At 40.1% G+C, this 23,216-nt stretch overlaps 1 protein-coding gene across 2 annotated transcripts in view; it reads right to left on the reverse strand.

Annotated features, from left to right (window-relative positions):
• ADGRA1 (adhesion G protein-coupled receptor A1) overlaps positions 1 to 23,216 on the reverse strand; it is a 313,690-nt gene that overhangs the window by 130,408 nt on the left and 160,066 nt on the right. The gene's annotated exons all lie outside the window — the stretch shown is intronic.

The raw sequence follows: 23,216 nt of genomic DNA on the forward strand, positions 1-23,216 counted from the left end.
AAGAAATAGCGATCCAGCAGAAACTCCCAATTAAGAGTTAATTTTAGGTGTAAGCTTCAGGATATTAGTGAAGTTGTTAGAGGACACATGCTGTCACTACCCATGTGCTTTACTGGTTGTGTTTGGCATGCATAATAGTTTTCTCTAGTACTTTAAATCAAAGGAACAGCAACAGAAAAGGAAATGTTTTGTCTCTCCTTTCTTGCTCAAATGATAAATATACAGTGGGTAACGCCATATAACCAGCGCTTTTGGTGTGACTGCTTTCACGTAAATGCAGATTCATGCGGACTCCCATAATTAGGTGATCGATTCTCCATTTGTAGCTATCCTGGCGTGCATTTTGCATTCCTAAAAATGCTACATGTTCACTCCCTATGTAGGAGGACTAGTTCATACTATTAGTACCGTAGAGTACTCTAGAAGGGCTCTGAGCATAGTGGTGGCTCCAAACACCCATGTGTCATAGTGTGAACATCACTGGCTGTATCACTAATCTGAAGGTTTCATCCACTTCTTCCATTGCCAGTGAAATGCCCACATTTCTATACCGTATGTGTTTGAATATTAAAGGCTAGAAATCACGAGCTCTTCCTTAAGTAAACCATGCACCAACAATTCCAGCTAATGTAAAACCCTGGCTACAATACTTATAAATGATCAGGTTCATACTAATAGCTCAATTAGCCCATTAACAGCTCAATTAGCCCATTTGAAGAGAAACAATAACCATGTAAATTTGCCCTAAAAATCTTAAGAAATGCATAGATTTTAGAAAGATCAGTTCAGAGATATCTGCTTATCTGCATTGATCTCTTCATTACACGTATACACCTGCTCTTCTATGAAGAGATCAAATGAGTCTCTATTCCATACAGGTCCCATCTTACAGGTTGGCGGTTTGAATCCCCACGATGGGGTAAGCTCCCGATGCTCGGTCCCAGCTCCTGCCAACCTAGCAGTTCGAAAGCACGTCAAAGTGCAAGTAGATAAATAGGTACCGCTCCAGCGGGAAGGTAAACGGTGTTTCCGCGCACTGCTCTGGTTCGCCAGAAGCGGCTTAGTCATGCTGGCCACATGACCCGGAAGCTGTACGCCGGCTCCCTTGGCCAATAAAGCGAGATGAGCGCCGCAACCCCAGAGTCGGTCACGACTGGACCTAATGGTCAGGGGTCCCTTTACCTTTACCCATCTTACAGGGCAAGATTACTGCTTACCTTAAGCAGTAAAACATACACAGCAGTGTGCTGCTTGCACTCACTGAGCTGCCCAACAAATAGTCCTGTCAGGAGGGGCTGCAGCTCACTAGTGCAGTGAAAGGTTCCAAATTCAATCCTTGGCCCTTGTGGTCCCTTCCAACTCTATGATTCTATGATTCTATGATTCAAACAGAGCTGGAAAAACCTTGTGTTGGAAAGTCTGGATCGCCACTGCTGAGACAATGCTGAGCTAATGGCCCGATTCAGTGGAATGTGTGTTTTTTTGTGTTCCAGATCTTTTGGTTTTGATGGCACCACCTGCTTAGTAGAGCATAGATTGTTTCCAACAACTCACTGGAATGACATAGCCAGATCCAATAAAGATCCAGTCCCAGAAACTGCTGGGTGTATATTGGCTTCAGTGATCAAGGCAATAATCCGTATGTGAGGAGACAGAGACTTTGTGCTGGCCATCAGGCAATGGCTTTTCCCACCTGCCCCACCTTCCAGCCTTAGGAGCATCCAGAATGGAGCTGCTGCCACAGGCATCATGTGTGTTTTAATGAACTCAATAGAGTGGAAGCTTATAAGCCACAGGGGTGGGGAGAGTTTGTGTATGAATTCAACACTGCTTCGCCTTTTTTGGTTGCTGTTTTGGTTGCTATTTGTTTATGTTGCTAATATTGTCTTATAGATTGTGAATGTTGTGAATCCTAACTTTTGTTGTTAATCATGCGGCTAATCATGTTGATAATCATGCTGCTTCGTTTGTTTGTTTGAATTGTTTTGTTAATTGTGTTTTATAGATTGTAATTGTTTTACTGATAATTTTTAATTGCTTTACTGATGATTTGGTAATTATTCTATATGATTTTTGTGATTCATGTTGTATTTGTGACATTCTGTTAGGTTGTTGTTATTGATTGTTTGTAAGCTGCTTTGCGATTTATTTTAATAAAAAGCAGCACAGAAATATAATTAATCAAAATCAAACCAATATGACAGAATATGTGAAAAACTAATTACCAAAAGTAAGTATGCTTACTTTTGTTAATGAGTGATACCTCTTCAGGAAGAAAAAGAAGTTCAGGGGTGGAAGAAGATGAAACTGTTTCACCATGGTAGGATTAATCTTTGGAGAGCAAATAAAGAATGTGGGGGAGAAGTCTGTGTCTTATCTTTGTGGCAAAACTTTTATCCCCAATAATGGCACTGGGAGTGATTTTACATCATGACATAATTCCTAGGGGCATCCTGTCCCAGAAACCCAGCAAAGCTATTGAGAGCAGCCAAGTTGCCATACGAAGGAGCAGTACAGCTTCCATTTTTTGTTACAGAACAAATGAAACCCTCAACCATGTAGTATTAAAAGGCAAAACTACCTCCTTGCCACCTCTCCTCCAAATCATGGAATTTGTCCACCTCCTGAAAGCTGCTAACTATCCACCCTTGCTACTTTTCCAGAGGGAAAGTAGTCCTTTTCCAGAGGGAAAGTAGCATAGGCTTGACAACCATATGTCAGGAGTGCTCTGATGGTGCTTCCTGCTTGGCAGGGGGTTGGACTCGATGGCCCTTGTGGTCTCTTCCAACTCTATGATTCTATGATTCTATGATCCTTCAAAAGTTGGGAAGTTGGTTCAGTTTTAAAGGAAACAAGAGCACTTAATGGAGTTTCTCTTAGGACTACCACCTTGACTGTAGCTGCAGAGATATACAGAACTTACTGTCATAATATCATACTAGTTTTATTGGTGTGACATCACATTACACGAATTTAATGTTCCAATGTAGACAAGGAAGGGGATGTAGCTTGCAGGTAGAACATCTGCTTTGCATGCAGAAGGTTCAATTCTCAGCATCTTCAGTTAGGGCTGGGAAAGAGATTCCTGCCTGAAACCTTGGAGGCCTCCTCCTAGCTCAGTATAAGGCAAATTCCTCTGTTCCTACAATTAGCATTCTTAACCAAAGGTTAAGGACAACTATTACATTGCCAAAACTGCAATCAACACTGCCTGAAAAACTGTTTAATGCTTACTTTGGAGATTTCCTGAAGGATTACTCTTTTGATCTTTTAAATAATTGAGTTTATAATGATTTTCCTTTGGTGCTACTATAACACGTTTCAAGTCAATTGATTGAATAAGTTTTGTATTTTACTCCAGCATCTTTGATTTACACAGGCTAGTGAATGGATTTTAAACAAAGACATTACTCATTTTTCATACTTCTCAAAAAGAGTTAATTGCACGAAACCTTACCTATTGCACTTGTCACTTGGGCTCAAAATGTCACCTTTTGTTTGACACCGCAAAATAGGATACTATTTAAAACTGATGCTTCAGTGACAACGAAATTGATTTGTTTTTACCAACCAAATTACAGCTTCAATTTTAAAAAATCTGCTAGCCTAACATTAATATAAGTATTAATATATGACACTGCTATCTGTACAAATGCTTCTGTCTTGCTTTCAGTTTTACACAATCCTCCGGCAACTTACTCTTACTGGTCCCAAATATTTTATTGGAACTACTCTCAAAAAAACAGACAGTCTTTCTATTATAATTATTTAAGAACAACAATAATGGTAGCAATAGTTTTTACTTCTCCTAGCCCAGTCCAAAATGAGCCCAAGGAGCTTTATTAAAATAAAATGCAATGAATACAGACATTGGACAGACTTGCTCAGGGACTAATGTATGTAATGAGAGTTGCAAGGATCAAGACTTCCTGCAGTTTATGCTCTGTTCTGTGGTTCTATTAGGACATAGCATTACTACACCCACATAGTGTTATCAGGCTCTTGAGGAATGCTTGACGAATAATGGTAATTTGTAATACAGGAATGTGTGAGGAATATGGTGTTTGTAAACTCCAATGCGAACAGACCTGATCTACATCTCATAGTTTAATGTGCAGACTGGAACTTAGTTATCTACTGGCATTCACATTTCTGATGAAGTCCTTGGTTCAGAAAATGCGTAAAATACTATTTTGAAATAAAAATACGTACTGAAATGAAAAAGACTTGTGATTTTGTTTAAAATCAGATAAATATGAAAACAGAACAGAAAAGACTAATGGGTAAACAAAGGGAAAACATTCACAGATTCTCTCAGCTTGTGAAAGGGCAACTTCTAAGTCATTGCCAAATTAAAATTATTGCACCCATTGGCCATTTTCAGGATTGCCCAGCAACTGCAGAAAATGGATGCTTGAGACTATGGTTTTCATCAACACCATTGGCAATGGAAGCAAAGGTTCATTGAAGAACTTTCCTAATAAAATGAAGCTGAAGGGTGTTGTCAGTACAAAAGAATTCTGGAACATTACATGAGGGCGGGGGGAGTAGATGTTTGCAAAACATGACTATGTGCCCACACCATGAAATTCAATACAGCAACATAGAAGGTTATGCACTTTTGTGGTAATGAAATTGTACTTGTAAGTAAGGCAAACGATAAGTAAATTCATCTGGGTTCTATATTAGTTAATTACATTACTAGTAAATCAGAATGTCTGAGAGATGTCTTGCTTCAAATATTTCAGATATTCATAATGTATTTTACATCTTTCCTCCAGTTCACCTCTAGAAGACAAGGGTGAGGTTGAGCTAGTGTTTGACCTTCATGCAGAGATTTTAGAGCTTTATAGAATTATGTACTGTGTGAAGAAAGAGACTTTTCTGCCTTCTCATAATACTGGAGCTCAGACATCTCCATCAATGAAATTGCGAAATGTATTGAAGGTGTGAATCGTTGTTTTACCAATGACATGACGCTTATGTGCCACATCTTGCCTGGTAAGCACTGGCGGTTCCTGCCCATTGAGAATGGTAGGGTGGAAGCTAGAAAGGCAAACAGGGAGCCAGTTGCTGAGGGGGCCTGAGAGACTGCCCTGTATAAAGATCTTACCAAAGGAAGGCTACACAAGCAGGTATTTAAAATTGGGTAAACTGTCCATTAAGGTGGGCAACCAAAGATGCTTTGGGGTACAGAGGCAGATTTTATCCAGTAGCTGGGCTGAGTTGTGGGAAGTTTAGGCTGGGGTGGAAATTTAGAGAACTTCAGAAACTGTCAACCAGCACATTTAAACCCCCAATTATAAGTACTGTATCTCTATTTTCTTGTGTACTTAGTGTTCCTTTCATAAACCAAAAGTTAATACACTCTCTAGTATTGGGTGTTCATCTCATATCTAAGCCTACTATAGGAAAGCTGGGAAATTTTCAAAGAATTGTTGGCAGGACAAAATTAAAGAAGCAAGGATACCTTAATCTGTGTTTTTATACAAGTGAGGCAGACAGGCCACTTAAATATTGTTGTTGTTGTTGTTTAGTCGTTTAGTCGTGTCCGACTCTTCATGACCCCATGGACCAGAGCACGCCAGACACTCCTGTTTCCACTGCCTCCCGCAGTTTGGTCAAACTCATGCTGGTAGCTTCGAGAACACTGTCCAGCCATCTCGTCCTCTGTCGTCCCCTTCTCCTTGTGCCCTCAATCTTTCCCAACATCAGGGTCTTTTCCAGGGAGTCTTCTCTTCTCATGAGGTGGCCAAAGTATTGGAGTCTCAGCTTCAGGATCTGTCGTTCCAGTGAGCACTCAGGGCTGATTTCCTTAAGAATGGATAGGTTTGATCTTCTTGCAGTGCATGGGACTCTCAAGAGTCTCCTCCAGCACCATAATTCAAAAGCATCAATTCTTCAAGGGATCAGCCTTCTTTATGGTCTAGCACTCACTTCCATGCATCACTACTGGGGAAACCATAGCTTTAACTATACAGAACTTTGTTGGCAAGGTGATGTCTCTGCTTTTTAAGATGTTGTCTAGGTTAAAGTTATTAATTGCACAACAATGTAAGCATGTGTGTGTGTGTGTGAGAGAGAGAGAGAGAGAGAGAGAGAGAGTAGTATAAAATCTGAGAATTTCTAAACAGCATTATTAGTTTACTTGGTAATATTTCAATGTTATACCATTACCTATTTCACAGTAACATAACTAAAGGAAAAGGAAAGGGAAGCTTGTCAGCACTCATCTGAATATAGATATATAACAAAGTTATTTCTAGCATCACTTGGAATAATGTTACTATAATTTAATGTATAATCTTACTGAAGCTGTGTTTTCAGTGAGGGGAAATGATTTGGTGCCTATCTAGAAACCGAATTTAAATTATGGAATTAATTCAGGCCTTGAAGCTGAAGTTAGTATGCTCTCATGTATAGTTGAGCCACATATTAAAACACAGCACTCATTTGTAACCACATGAGCAGCAATTCCTTGAATATCTACTATTGACCACACATGATTGCAGCAATATTGTTGGCATCCATCTGTCTCAAGAGACAGTGGACTGTGCCTCCATGGGTGAAGTCAAACCACTGTGTTAGCAGTACCGAAGGGACCTTTCTGGGGCGTAAGCCTGGGCAATGTGTCTAGAGGATGACAGGACCCCCTCTTGGCCTCGCTGATGGTCCAAAGGAAAGCAGAGCAATACCCTTGGCACCAGCTTGGCTGTAGGAGTTTCTGGAATGAGCTATACAAGGCACCATCTAAACACCTTAGGGACTCCACTCCAGATTTATGTAGGGTTTACTCCTTAGCCTTTTCTTGTGGAGGGTTTACTCCTTAGCAAATTCCTGGGTTATGATAAGAAGTGTTAGCAGCTCCCATAATCTTTTGACACAACATTAGATTCCAACTGAGATATGTGTGTCCCCTCTTTCACCTTGTGAAGGATTTGCAACATTCTATTACTTGTTCGCACTTGGTAAAAAATAAACAAAAAAACCTAATGTAAAAGCCTGTTGAGAATTGGCTTTCGAGTGAACACAAGTAACAGCCTTTTCACACCTTTAGTACAAAATCAATGAGGGATCATATACAACCAAAGTAAGTAAACATCTTTTTTCACTTTCTCTATCTGTGTGGTTGTTGAACAAAAAAAAAAAGGGGGGGGGGGAGATTGGAGAATCATTATAGTGATATTTACCAGCACTTTCAGTAAATTCAGTATAGGCAGATAATTTTTGCTAAAAACAAAACAAATATAAAGCAAATCACACTAATAATTCCCCCCTTTACACTCCAGATTTCCATAAGTCCATTGTGTTTACTTCTGGGAGTAAAATATATTTCTTTCAAAGCAAGACAAACAATAGTAAAAGAAATTGTCAAGGGCCTTGTAGACTATCAGCCTTGAGAATACAGGAGTTCAGCTTTCAGAAGAGTAACAAAACCTTGTTTTAGAGTATGTGGGAAATGGGTTTTGCTAGAGTTTGTTAGACACAAGAATGGTATAATTTTTGTTTTTCTGCTTTGTCCAATAACTTGTCAGCAAGGTGCATTGGTTAGGCTTCACATTTTGACATAGTAGCAATGTTGCTAAAATCAATACAAAATGTAATGCCCTTGTCAGGTTTTGACATAAGAAGAATGGAACTACGACTGTCATGCTTTAAATGAAGCTGAGTCTCTACCTGAAAATTTGCTGCCTGGATGCGAATATTCTTTATACACTGTAATTTCCATGCAAAACACCAGTTATTTAAAAACAAATGTAAGACCTTGTATGCATCTGCAACATAGCACCTTAATAGTAGAAGCATAATTAGTGCCAAATGAAAGACAGAAATGCAGCTTTAAACGCTTTTCTGTCAGTCCTCCCCCCCCCCACATTTGATTGATGGACATGCAGGAAGGTGGGTTTAAATCTTGTTTCAACCTTCCTGGCTTTTTTGCCATCTGTGAACAGATATGATATATCTGAAAGGCATTTTTAGTCACCCCCTATTCCCTGCTGCACCGTGGAGCACACAATTGGAAATGGCATATCAGTCGCTCATCCATTTGAATCACTCAGCACCGCTTTATGGTGTAGAAATGTGTCTTTGGTCACTGTTAGCCAATTGCTCCTCCTTTTCCATGAGCACCAAAGGACTATTTCCTATTCTCGTATCCCTCTGTGGTCTCCAGAGGAACTGGCCTCTAGCCCTAGGGCACTATGGGCAAGAGCGGCTGGCACAGTGGGATGAGGGCAATGGATCCCTCCTCCTGACAGCTGTGTTGCGGTCACGTACCAGGTAGTAGTGATGTTTGGGCTCCACAGGCACACCAGCACAGCCACTCCAGTGTCCCTCTGCAGCCCTGCCATGCTGCAGTGCAGGAGAGCAGATCTGCACCCATGCTCCACAACACAAGCCAGTCCAGAGTATGGGTGAGCATCCTGGGTTGGCAAGCAGGGCAGTAGCTTTCCACACTTTGCTGCCATGACATATAATGGAGCACGGAAGCATAACCTGAGAATTGTGGTGGCAATGTGCATTAATTGAAGGAGGGAAACATTCCAGAAGCACATGTGATTTTGGCCTCGCACCTATGCAGAGTGAAGTACAGTGGTACCTCGGGTTACATACGCTTCAGGTTACAGACTCCGCTAACCCAGAAACAGTGCTTCAGGTTAAGAACTTTGCTTCAGGATGATAACAGAAATCGTGCTCCGGCAGCCGTGGGAGACCCCATAAGCTAAAGTGGTGCTTCAGGTTAAGAACAGTTTCAGGTTAAGAACGGACCTCCGGAACGAATTAAGTACTTAACCCGAGGTACCACTGTAATGCCATAATCCAACTATTATCCAGGCCTCATTTACCATATTTTTTGCACCATAACACTCACTTTTTTCCTCCTAGAAAGTAAGGGGAAATGTTTGTGCGTGTTATGGAGGGAATGCCTACGGGTGGCATGCCTACAGATTTTCCTCCTCTAAAAACTACGTGCGTGTTATGGTCGGGTGCATGTTATAGAGCAAAAAATACGGTAATTCCAAATAAATAAAACAGGTTTATTTTAATTGCACAATCTGGATTAGCGATGTTATTCTGCAATTTGCAGCAGCATGTGTGCGCACGTGCGTCTGATTTGCCCAGGTCCCTTCACCTTGAAACTCACTGCAACCGGGACTCACTGGGCAAGCCTCCAAAGGTTCCTGGTTGAGGAATATGGTTGGGGAAAGAAGCAGCAGCTACAGCTGGAGGGAACTGAGAGAAGGAAACAGATGAATGAAAACGAAAAGTGAGACGAAGGGGCTTAGAAGAGAAGAGGGTGCAGGAAGTGGCAGGACAGAGAGAAAGAAAGATGAAGGGTGGTGAAAAGATGTGAAATGGTAGACAGAGCTGGGCAAGAGGGAGATGAACAATGCATGGGAACAAGGCAGAGAAACAAAGAAAGAAATTTGGGGTAGTGGGGCACTAAATTATTTGATTGTCCCACATAACAGTTGTTTTTGGAGGTAGGCTGCTTGGCCTGCTTTTTACTTTACCTCTTAAAATGGCAGCATATGGTGGTCACTGAAGCGTATTCCAGACAGCTGCTACCCCAAATGTATGACCTGCACACATTGAGATTAGCCACTGTGTGTTTTTTTCTAGTTCTGGTTCATCAAACTTTTGGTCTGAGGGGTTGTAATCTATTTATAGTAAAGGAACACAATTCATTGCTATCTTGTCTATCCATAATTCATAGCCTGCAGTCTGCTTTAGATTTAGAGCAAGTGGTAAATGCACCCTCCACTCATGTTCTTGCTGCACAGGGAGGTCTTTTTAAAAATCCATTACAGGGATTAATGGTAGCAAACATCTAAGAATACTTTCTTTGATAGCAGGTTCGATTCATTAAAGACTGGTGATGATATAGATTTTCGCAGTTACACACAGACTCAGGGGTCTATATTTATCAACAACCAAAGCACCTTCATTTCTAGCACTAGGAAAGAAAGTACCATAAACACAGCATTAAATAAAAAACCTAGTAAGTGCTCATTTTAAATTAATAGCATAAAAAGGGCAATATGGGCAAAGTACTTTATATTTCATTTCTAATTCTAGTCTAGTTAATTTTCTAGACAATGCACATCTCCAGCTCCAATACTGCAGTTTAGAGTTTTCAATCTCAATTTATTCAAAGTGCAGAAAATGCATTTTGCTGACACAATACATTTTAAGCCCCTTTCCCCATATCATACCTCCTCCTTCTAAAGATCTGAGGGTTTTAGGGAATGCTTAGAAATGTACATGCATAGAATCTGCTTAACCCCAGGATGTGTGACTCAAGTAATGGAATATTCCCCCATTACACTAGGGATGGGGACAGTGCTGGATTTACGTATAAGCTAAACAATCTATAGCTTAGGGCCCCACTCTCTTGGGGGGGGGGGCAAAAAAAATTAAAGGGGGAAAAACTGGATGTACATTTCCAAAATATAAGATAAAAAACAAATAAAATAAAACCTACATTCAGCAACAGTGTTTTGTGTTGTTCAGGTCCAAAAATTACCATATAGCATATATTCAGCACAAGAAACAGTGACAATTTGTTGTTGACTAAGGACAGCTGGATGTATAAAGGGCCCCATTACCTTCAGTAGCTTAGGCCCTCATCAAACCTAAATCCAGTCCTGGATGGGGAATGTGTGGCCCTCCAGATGTTGTTGGACCGACTCCCTTCCTCTTGGACCACTGGCCATGCCGAATGGGGCTGACGAATGTTGAAGACTAACAACATTTGTAAGGCCACATGCCCCTCACCCCTGCCTTATAAAGATAGAGCTGGGGCAATTATTCCTGCATTAATGTGGGGCCTATCACAACCAATGTTACGCTTTCCACTGCAGAAGGCAAAATGCCAACATCAGCTTTAGCCAATGTGATGCCTTCCTGGTGTCTTGGACTATAATTCCTACCAGTCCCAATCAACACTGCTGCTGTAATGCAAAACATTGGGGGGGGGCAGGGAGTGCGGAGCTTGGCAAAGGTTCATCTAGATTGCCTCTCTTCCCCCCACCAATTAGCAATCTTCTCTTCTTCACCTCCTCCAGACACCAAGATCTAGTCCCCATTAGATCATTTAACACTGCAGGTGAGGATGCGGGAGAGAGACTTCTCAGTGGCTGCCCCCAGACTTTGGAACTCCCTCCCTAGAGAAGCTATACTGGCTCCCTCTTTGCTGTACTTCTGCTGGGAGGTGAAGACTTTCTTGTTCCAACAAGCTGTTGGGAATTGACAGCTTCTACTTAAAGGTCCAGTGCCGTGCTGTTTTATTGTGATGACTGGTATGTTTTAAAGAGATTTTATATTTGGATATGGCTTAAATTCTATTACTGTTCAATTGTTTTCTTTAAACAAATTTGTATTGGTTTTTAAATACAAATACAATAACCATTAAACACTTACCCAGCAGTACAGCTAATGGTGTTTGTTTCATCCATTGTCTCTAGACATACTAATAATTGGTTTTTTCTGTTTTTACCAATTCTTGTTTTTATCTGTAAGTCGCCTTGTGTCCCATCAGGGAAAAAGGTGGGGTATAAATATAATAATAATAATAATAATAATAATAATAATAATAATAATAATAAATAATAATAATAATTGCAGCTCCTCCATACAAAAACAACAACCAACCAACCCTTCACATAGTATACTAGATTCATGGGGAAAGCCTAGCCTTTGTTTTACCTGCAGCAGTTGTTATAGGGTACCACTATTTTACATTTTCAGCATTAAGCAAAATAAAGAGATGCCCCCCTCCATTAAAAAGGAGCCATTTCTCAATATGCGGTGCAGATATATCAAATTGTGTGTGTGTGTGTGTGTGTGTGTGTGTGTGTGTGTGTGTGTGTGTGTAAGAGAGATTTGGTCTTCAGTCAATGGCCCAATCATTTCTTTCCATCAGCTCATCAGCATACAAAGGAGCTGAATGGCATCTAAAATTTGGTTGTGAACCTGCATATTCATTTTGCAACTTAAATCCTTGCCCTGGGAAAACTTTCAATCAGAGAGAGTTATCTGAAGGCTCTTGCATTACTATTGATCCTGTTTTTGCAATATTACAATAGATACCATTAATTTTACTCAAAATGCATGTTCTAAAAGCTAATCTACTGCATTATTAACTGTTACAATGTCAGCATGTTTATTATCAAATTTTTCTTAATTAGAATATGGGCTATTATTTACCATCACATTGCACATGAAGGAGTTTTGCAATTTAGCTTTCTTGCCTCATGATAAATAAATCACCTGGATAATGCATTTGGGGAAATCTTGCAAGCAGCTTTTACATTAGCACAAATGATACAAGTCTTAACACAATATTTTGAATTACGAAGAGACAGCAAAATCAATGGATTAAGAATATCGTAACAAGTTTTATGAAATCAATGTGGCATTGTATATGAAAAGTACACTCTGCGACTTTTAAAGAGGTAAATCAGGGTGGTGTACATAAAAGCTGGGATTTCACAATCCTCTATTAAATTGTCAGATTCACTGGGTTGCATCTAACTAAGCCCTACTCAGAGCAGACCCATTGATATTATTAGATCTAAGTTACACACGTCCATAATCTTCAGTGGGTCTGGTCTGAGTGGAACTAGCACAGGATGCAAACCCTTAAATGGGTCGTTCCATATCAAGTGATCCAACTTCTTTACTTCATATCATCCAATTTTGTTTAATATGCATTTTGTTGTACTTCATGAAATGAAGTACTAACAAGAGTTCTTTCAAAGCATTAATTCTATCATGTGATAGCAAGATCGCACTCCTTTGGAACACATTTTTAAAAGAAAACCCTGACTAGTTTCTCAGACACTTTTTAATTGAATACCTTTCTAAAGAAATGCCCAAAGCAACTGATATTATAGTTGAAGTCTTGTTTATTCTGTTATATTTTACTCCAAGAAGACCCATTTATCCTAAATAGAATCCACTAAGGCAGACATGTATGTACACTGTGTGTATGTGTGTGTGTGTGTGTGTGTGTGTGTGTGTGATCCCATTGAGATCCCAAGAAGAAATTTTTCAGGTAGCTCTTAGAAATATTAAATAATCAATACATTTTTAAAAGATTTTTTAAAATTTCTAAAAAAACTAAAACTAAAATCACTTTCTAAAATTTAAAATTTTGTAACTTAACTTTAAAATTTAGAGTAAGTCCATCATGTGAAATATATTAAAGCCCATGAAGTTCCGAAGAGATTGGTGTTTTTAGTTTTGATGTATCTGGATACTGAGTTTCAAAATGTGTTTTATTGGTTGCTTATATTATGTTAAGAATTGCCCTGAGGCTTTTACAGTGTGGAAGGATATCAACTCCAAAATAAATAAATAAGGTTGAAATCCTATTCCTGCTTACTTGGGAATAAGCCCCATTGAATAAAGTAGGGCTTGGTTTTGAGTAAACATGTATATGATTACACTGTACATTAAGTAGGAAGTCTGTCGTTCTTTTTCATTGACCAGCATGATTTGATAGTTACTAGAGGTCATGCTATTTTGCATCAAGTAGCTGGATGAGAATGGAAAGCAGAACTGAATACCCTCAATTACCTCTTTGTACTAAGCAGCAGCCTTTTTAGAAGGCTGGGCTATGGTCTAACCCAGTGGTACCCAGCTGGTGGTCTGTGAATCCAAGGAGCTCTGCGTAACCCACCCAGGGGGTCCATGGCATAATTCACATAACAAAAACAACAGTAGAGGTATCAATATAACTGTTGATGTATACAAAAGAGATATCAAATTTTTCAAAAGTAGGGGCTCCAAGGGTTGTGTTTTGAAAAACAGGGGGTCTGCAGCAGTTAGCAAATGGGGAACCACTGGTCTAACCTCAAGCAAACAGAGATATGAATGGAATTATTTGAAGGATGGTGTGGTTATAGTAATTACTCCAAGGAACTGTGCATGCCACAACAGAGTAATGCACTTTGCATCAAGTGAATCCCCTGACACAGGCACAAAAAGTTCTGCTGCAGGGCTGAATATACTACCAATGAATAAAGCGAAAATTGATGAAAAGAGCTTTGCTTATTTAGAATGCAAAGCAATTTTGGAGTGCATTACATCATTTCAGTGAAGTGACTTCTTTAGGCAGATCATTGCCTATCCCGTGTGTGTGAATTTATAAATAAGATAGTTGCACACTACAGTGCAGAATACAAATATGACACAGCGGCCACAGTTTCTCCCGTATTTTCATAGGCTCATTACTTGACTGCAAAAAAACCAATGCACTCTGCAGTGAAATCTGAACACTAGTTCATCACTTTTAAAAATGTATTTAATTTTAAGAAGTGTGTTGGCTCCCATCTGTTGACATCTCACTGACACTTCATGGTTCAACATGCCTCGTTTCATTAGTGTGGAAAAATAGTACTGCAGTTATCATTCATGAGTTATGGAGGTTTGTTAAATACAACAAGCTGCAAAAAAACCTTTATTCTAGTTCATGCTTTCTGGCTCTTTCTTTGATAGTACAGCAGCTTGTATATCCACTAACAAATATAAAGTGGGTGGAGAACGCCACCATTCTTGCTTAACTGCAAACTGTGCAGAGTTTGTAAAGCCGCAGGTGACCATAACTAGGCACCAGAGAAAGAGATCACTATGGACATAAGTGGGATTACAGTACCCTTAGACCTTGTAAACATGATATATTTTGCAGCATTATAGCAGTGCAGCACCTATGTGATTGACAGACATACTGTTGCATCCTCAACATTAATAAGAATTTTGTCACTGATGCAAAGGCAGAGCTGGCCTTGATACCTCTATATTGTTTTCTATAATGTCATACAGTCACCCATGATAAGGTCTTGTTCCAATATATAAAGCAAACATCTAAGCGGAGAGAGACAAATACAATGAAACGAGGCAAGGTGCCTGTGTCTCCACAAAATCTCTGTCTGTTATTATTAGACATGTGATTACTACTGAGAGATAAAATCAATACTAATATCATTTGCGTAGGTCAGCTCAATACTAGAAAACATTTGCGCGTGGCTACAAGCTTGAAGGAAATATATCAGCCTGAAAAGATTAAATAATTTTCCTTCAACGTAACACCGTACTGATATTTCTAAGTTCAGAATATGTATGATATATACATGGCTTCTAACTAGGGATATATATAAAAAAATAGACAATAGTTCTGAGGTCTGAGGTAATGATATGTCAAAAAAAAGCATGTGTACGAAAGGAGAGAAGTCTACATATTTTTGCAGAGTCAATGTTATTACTGAGCTGTCCCAAAGTTAAACTTAGTATGAATGAACGGCTGAATTGCAGCAAAACCATAGCCTACTAAAACTGGTTGAAAAGTTCCATAGCCAACTATTATGGAGGCTTCCTTGTGTCCCTAAAGAATGTTAAGCAAAGCCAGTGTAGGAGAAGATACCAGACAATTGAACTGCATAACATTTTGTTAACTTTATTAGAACCAACCAAAACGTACTGTCCAGTTGGATTTTGGAACTTAAGAACTTTAAAAATGTGCCTTTCCTGCTCATCACATTTATAGATGAAATATAAATTTAGCATCAGCGTTTGAATATTTGTACTATGCAATTCAAAAGCACGCCAGAGCAAGTAGATAAATAGGTACCGCTGCGGCAGGAAGGTAAATAGTGTTTCCATGTGCTCTGGCACTCATCATGGTCCTCCGTGCGCCAGTAGTGGCTTAGTCATCCCAGATGCATTGCATGAACGAGAAAGATGTCTGGGGACACACACAAGCTCCCTCGGCCAGAAATGTGAGATGAGCACCCCACCCCATAATTGCCTTTGACTGGACTTAACCATCCAGGGGTCCTTTAAATTTACTGCTCTGGTATATGTAAGGAAATCTCTATGTGGGACAAGAAGCTACAGTTAGAACTGGATATGGAACAACTGATTGGTTCAAAATTGGGAAAGGAGTATGACAAGGCTGTATATTGTCTCCCTGCTTATTTAACTTATATGCAGAATTCATCATGCGAAAGGCTGGGCTGGATGAATCCCAAGCCAGAATTAAGATTGCCGGAAGTAATATCAACAACCTCAGATATGCAGATGACACAACCTTGATGGCAGAAAGTGAGGAGGAATTAAAGAACCTTTTAATGAGGGTGAAAGAGGAGAGCGCAAAATATGGTTTGAAGCTCAACATCAAAAAAAACGAAGATCATGGCCACTGGGCCCACCACCTCCTGGCAAATAGAAGGGGAAGAAATGGAGGCAGTGAGAGATTTCACTTTCTTGGGCTCCATGATCACTGCAGATGGTGACAGCAGTCACGAAATTAAAAGACACCTGCTTCCTGGGAGAAAAGCAATGACAAACTTAGACAGCATCTTAAAAAGCAGAGACATCACCTTGCCAACAAAGGTCCGTATAGTTAAAGCTATGGTTTTCCCAGTAGTGATGTATGGAAGTGAGAGCTGCACCATAAAGAAGGCTGATCGCCGAAGAATTGATGCTTTTGAATTATGGTGCTGGAGGAGACTCTTGAGAGTCCCATGGACTGCAAGAAGATAAAACCTAACCATTCTTAAGGAAATCAGCCCTGAGTGCTCACTGGAAGGACAGATCCTGAAGCTGAGGCTCCAATACTTTGGCCACCTCATGATAAGAGAAGACTCCCTGGAAAAGACCCTGATGTTGGGAAAGATGGAGGGCACAAGGAGAAGGGGACGACAGAGGACGAGATGGTTGGACAATGTTCTTGAAGCTACCAGCATGAGTTTGACCAAACTGCGGGAGGCAGTGGAAGACAGGAGTGCCTGGCATGCTCTGGTCCATGGGGTCACAACGAGTCGTACACAACTAAATGAGTAAACAACAATAAATATGTAAGGAATGAAATACTGGACATAATTCCAGGCAGGTCTCATCGTGAGTGGGAAAGGAAAAGTCTTTTCTTTTGATAGGCCATATCAGACCAAGGTGAGTGAACCATCACATGAATTCTTTAAAAGCCAAGCACGGCCTATTCTTCCAGACCATGTATCTCACAGTAGTTAAAATTAAAGCCATGAAATGCATACATTCCTCTTTTTTCTTTCTTTTTTTGAGTTTTCAGTTCTATTGCTATTAATGGTTTCTTTTTCCACTGTGAGAATGTGCTTTTGATTTGTCAAGCTGCATTACAAGAGATGTCTTTATAGTGAATGTTTCAAGCTGAACTGGTTTTATAAATTTATGCAGAAAGCACAAAGCAGAACCCTACAGAACATTGATAAGAATATGGCTGGGATCCAACAACATCTAGTGCAAGCAAAAAGGTGCTTCTGCTCGAGAAAGGGGGATCCACACTTTTTAATGATTTCCCTTTCACCTGCAATCTTGCAGCCATACCCCACAACTTTCCTGTGAGCCCACAACCTGATGGTCAATATGAGCTTTTTTAAAAATGCAGAGTAAAGAGAAGTTAGGAAGCCTAGTTTAGTCCTGGTTAGGGAAGTTTTTAATGTTTGATCTTTTGTCATGTTTTTAATGTTCTGTTGGCAACCACCCAGAGTGACAGGGGAAACCCAGCCAGATGGGCGTGGTATTATTATTATTATTATTATTATTATTATTATTATTATTACTACTACTACTACTACTACTACTACTACTACTACTATTCCATGGGAGGAGAAATGGTCTCATGATTATTAGGATCAAACCCTTTAAAAACAGTACTATGCATACCTACATGTTTATATTATTTTTGAATTTTATTTTATTGCTACTTGAATGTTTAAGGACAAAATAGGGGCATGACTTAATTAACGTGGCAGCTGAGAACCAGCGTTGCACTTTAATTTTGAATCATAAAAAGTCAATACACTGTTTTAAAGTTTGAATATCAAGCCAGCCTGAAAATAAGACTGTAAGTAAGGCCTTCTCTCTAATGGATACAGTCATAGAAATTCTAGGCCATAATCCAAAGATCCATATGTGCAATTGTGTAGAAATGAAAACTGCACTGCACTCTGCTCTGTCTTACACATCCAATATTGGTACAGCCTACTACACTTGCAAGGTAAAATAAGTCTAGAATAAATAACTAACTATGCCAGACAACTTAACCACCAATGCATTGTTTCTGTGATTTATGTCTTCGTATTATCAAGTAGGAAAGGTTTTCAAATGTACACTAGTTGTACCTGGAGCTTAAAAAGAGGTTGAGAGTTAAGGATCCACCCTAACCAAAAAGAAGAATATCAAAACCTAAGCCTAGAAATCCTTTCTACCTTCAAGGAGCAGACTAGGTCACAGCACAGGCCCTGATCCTGCACGCACAATGTTTACCGAATTACTGTGTGTATGTGTGCGTGTTTGTCTTCACAGCAGTATTTTACCAATAGATTACACTATACCATTGTTTCAATATTGCACAAGGGAGCTGTTACAGAGGAATAAGTAGAAAGATCTAAGACTGTTGGCACAGGGAATGGCAAGAAATAACTTGGGTTATACTGGTTTGCTCAGAAGTCACTAACAGTTCTAATATTTTAGAGTATAATAAAATACACTTCAGTCATTTCATTTTTTGCTCAGCTTCATTCATCTGTCAACTGTTATGATACCTGAGCATATAAAATACTGGTGCTAATTTAGCCTGCTGAATGTGTTCTCAGAAAACTCACGGGACATATATTTATGTCCCAAAATGTGGCATAGTGTGGGTCTGATGGTAATGTTGCATATGCTGCTTTAAAAATGTGCTCTGGAATAAAGATTTATCCCTTTTAGAGCCATTCTGTGCCCAATAAGCACGGGACGCTTTTGCCCCGCGGTGCTGGGCCCATAGACTGCAGCAAAATAGTGGGCAAGGTTTTGCCCAGTATCTTCTCTGAGTGATGGGCTCATGAGAAAAAGCTGCCCCATGAGCCCTTGCTGCTGAGGGGAGGGGAAAACCTATATAAGGTTGCTTCCTCTAGAGCTCACAGCCAGTTTGCTATGAAAGCTTCCTGCCTGCCCACCCTCGGGTTAGAACCTTCACTGAGCAATGTGGGTCGCTGGTTTACAGGGCTGGAAATGATTCCCCCTTCTTCTCAACCTGATTGGCACTTCATTGGGGTTTTTCTGCTTTTTCCTCAGTGAAATTATGGCTTTTCTTTGTTAGGCGGAATAACATTCTTCGTGTGAGATCAGAAATGACATTGGTCAGGATCAACATAGTATTGGGGGATGGTCCATAAGGAGCCTGAGGGGAAGATTGACCATGGCAAATCCAAGTGTCGGTTTGGTATTTACCTGGTTGGAATCTGCACCCTGATACCCCAGTGAGAACTTGCTTGCTAGTGTGGTGTAGTGGTTAAGAGGGGTGGACTTGTAATCTGGGGAACCGGGTTCGCGTCCCCGCTCCTCCACATGCAGCTGCTGGGTGACCTTGGGCTAGTCACACTTCTTTGAAGTCTCTCAGCCCCACTCACCTCACAGAGTGTTTGTTGTGGGGGAGGAAGGGAAAGGAGAATGTTAGCTGCTTTGAGACTCCTTCGGGTAGTGATAAAGCGGGATATCAAATCCAAACTCTTCTTCTTCTCTTCTTGCTTGGCTTGCACCATGGCAAGGTTCAACACTGGCCAACTCCCATCATACAGGTTTGAAGAGATCCAAACCCAGCGGATCCATTCCATCAACACAGGGCTTGTGGAATGATGAACTGATCCTTGGGACCCAATGCCATGCCAACCCTTGCCTTGCCTGCTGCTGTCAATAAGATTTAGCCTGATTTTATCCCACCACCGTTGCACGGTCTGGTTATTTGGCTGCTCTCATGGGTCACATAATGTGCCTGCCTGGGCAAATTCCTTCATAGAGTACCTTGTAAGTAGCAAATTTTGCATACAATCTGTTTCCTGGCTTGGATAATCATTTGAGGCTTCATAAAACATGGCTTATAAAGTGGGAACAAGGTTTGGGGTTAAGCACGCTTTCCTCATGATGGCTTCAGGACTAAGGGTGGCAGTTTCCAGGGGGTTTTCCATCCGGACACTGCCCACCCCCACACCTGCTTAGCTTCAGCAAAGTGGCAGCCTCATCATTAACTTATAGACCAGTGTGAAGAATCCCACACTCCAGACTGCTGCCCTGGCTCCGCCCACCTGCCTGCCCCTGATTGGGCAGTTCAAATTTTATGGTTTAGGCAGAATATCCCACCATCCATAGCAGCCGGCCAGGGATGGATCTAAAGGGCAGCTGCAAAAGAGACATTTTATCAGCTCTGGGGAAATCGGAGGAAGCCTGTGATGGGCCACAACTGCCACCCACCCTGGAACCAGATAAGCAGCCATTGCCACCTGCAGGTATTTAGTTGAAGAAGTCATCCAAGAAACATATAACAATGTCAGAATCATCTCCCCCACAATGGGAAACTATTGTGTAAAAGTTTTTGTTTCTGTTTTTCAATAAATGTAGCTCAGAGCTTTCACACGGATCACCAACAAAAGGAATACTTTGTTACTGAAACAAACATTTGCCCTTTCTGCCACTTTTCATTTTCTTTTTATGCAGCTTTAGTGTTCCTTTGGTTTTGGTTTTATGATAAGAAAATAATAAAGATTTTACTAATTCGGTATTTTGATAAAACTAATTTTGCATGTGTGGTGACTTTGAGATAAATGGATGCAGGCAACTGTCTTGTCGTCGTCGCCCCCCCCCCCCCATGAGAACAGTTAGAAAATCAATGAATTATGAAATTATGCAAACATAACTGTTTCACGTACTTTAAGAAGACCTGCTATAGCAGCAAGGCATAACATGGATTCCAGTTTAACTGAATATTCTGAATTAAACTTTACCTTTTCAATTATGGAACCAAAAAAAGGGCTTTCTGTTGTACTTTTCTGAAAAATTCACCTGCAAAATATTTAGTTCACTGAAACAAGTCATGACAATCCAAGCCTGGCCAAAAAATTGGCTTGGACGTTTTCAACAAACATGGGCAAAAACACGGAAGAAAAGATTAAACTTTGCTAAAGCTCTTTATATAGCGATATACTGCCAAGTTTTTATTCAAACAAAATGTTCTGCCATAGGTTAAGATAAGATGCCTGGCATGGTCTTGGGTAGGAAGGGAATCTAATCACTTGTTTTCCATTTTTGCTTTGTCATAAGAAAAAGAAAGAGGCATCAGTACTTGGCAAGCAAACATATTTGGAGAAAATGTTAATTTTCTGTACCTGAAAAATATGAACAAATGTTTTGCTCTGGTTACAACACACAACAGCACTTAGAAATGAGATGGCACAATTCCCTGGCTGGCTGGTTGGCATTGGCTTCTGTGGCTTGCTTGAAGAACAAGGTCGTAGCAGAGAGAAAAGTGGAAAGAACATCCAACACAGCACTAGATCATCCCCACCTTCTCTCTGTTTTACTCCTGTAGTCCCTGGCACCAGTGAAACCATTTAACGTGGCACATGGACAATCTCCTAAAATGGGAAGATTTCCTCCTGCAACAGCAACATGAGAATGAAGGATACTGGTATAATGGGGAAGAGACTGCAGTGCCGCCTCCAAACTAGAGTGCTGTGTGCTCAGCCAAGTTACTGGGCCTCCATCCTCACTGCCTTTGCCTAAAGCCAAGTAGGGCCTACAGCACCTGACATAAAATGTTTCCTTGTTTTTAACATGCATGGGGGTTGGCTTGCTTTTTAAATACATTTCCTCCCCCCCCCCCCCTTTTCATTTACATCCCACCTTTTCCTCAAGGTGATGTACATGGTTCCCCCCCCCCTTCATCTAATCCCCACAATAACCCTGGGAGGTATGGAGTGAATCACAGAATTGGAGAATTGGAAGGGACCCTGAGGGTCATCTAGTCCAACCCCTTGCATTGCACAAATCCTGCCCAAAGCCATCTCTGTGTGGGCTCTAGCCTCCAACCTCCTGGTTAAACAGCCAGATGTATTGGCCCATTGTGCCACAGGGTTGATTAAAATAAAATCTTAATCCAAGATTGCATTCAACTGAACTAGCATGAAGAAACATCAGTATGAAGGATAGGATAGAATCCATCCTCCTCAAAAACAGGACCATTTTGAATACTTTCTAAAAGATTACAGAAAATATATTCAGTATTTCACTTGTTAAGAGCTGTTCTATTATGGCACATCCCGCAATGCTGAGATGTGGCTTTTCAGATGGGTTTTTAAAAAGTAATCACTGAAACAACGGGCGCCACATTTCTCTCAGAAACTGAAAAGCACAGAAGGGTAAAGGAGGGATGACCACATTTAAAGATTTTGAGGAGTTCCAGAACCAGCTTTTCAACATTTGCTTGGGAAATGTTCTATAATACACACAATACTTCAAAACTTCAAAAACTAAGCCTATTAAAATAAGATTCCGTTCAAGGATAACAAGAACGTCAACTTGGAACACTCTAAATTCAATAACATGCTCAACCAAATGCAAAATTCTATTTAGCACTGGATCAGAATCTAATTGTTCTGCTTCATTATTCAATACAAATAATACATCCCACTAAGGAACTCATGTCTGTTTGCTTTCTTAGATTATTTCAGGCCCCATAGATAGATAGATAGATAGATAGATAGATAGATAGATAGATAGTAACAGAACTGCTAATATTATTCGCGACATTTCATAAAATAGAAGTGCCTTTCCAAACATGGTTTAATATTTCTTTGTCACTTGTCTAGCATTGCTCAAATCATCTGAACATATGATGGACCCCCCTTTGCAATTTTTTCAAAGTGCCTCATATAAACATTCAATATACATCATTAAGGAAACAGTACATAACAAACAGGAAATTACATAAAACAATTCCTAATCACAGCTGAACAAACAGCAGCAAATCCTCTCACAACTAGCAACTCTTTTTCAATATCTGGATGCTTTTATATACTTCTGCTTTCTAGTAAAGGGAAGATAATCCCGATTCCTACATACATTCAATATATACCTACATCCTTTGGCAAAATCATAAACTTGAGACAAAAGCAAAATGTGATTTATATATTTATTCAATATTACTACTACTAATAGATCCAGTGAACCCTGAGTAAACCATACATTTACTCCATAAATTAGACTTAGATGGATTTAATCAGCTTTGGTCCACCTTGTCCCTGGGCCAGGATCAGAATGCCTGCAACTATTTTTGCTGGAGGCCATAGGTTTGATGGCATTTCAGTCCAGTTTACTTTCATACCACAAAAAGTCCCACATGCTTTCACACTATTTTC

The sequence above is a fragment of the Podarcis liolepis genome, assembly GCF_965112155.1.
Source record: "Podarcis liolepis genome assembly, chromosome: 5".
NCBI lineage: Eukaryota > Metazoa > Chordata > Lepidosauria > Squamata > Lacertidae > Podarcis > Podarcis liolepis.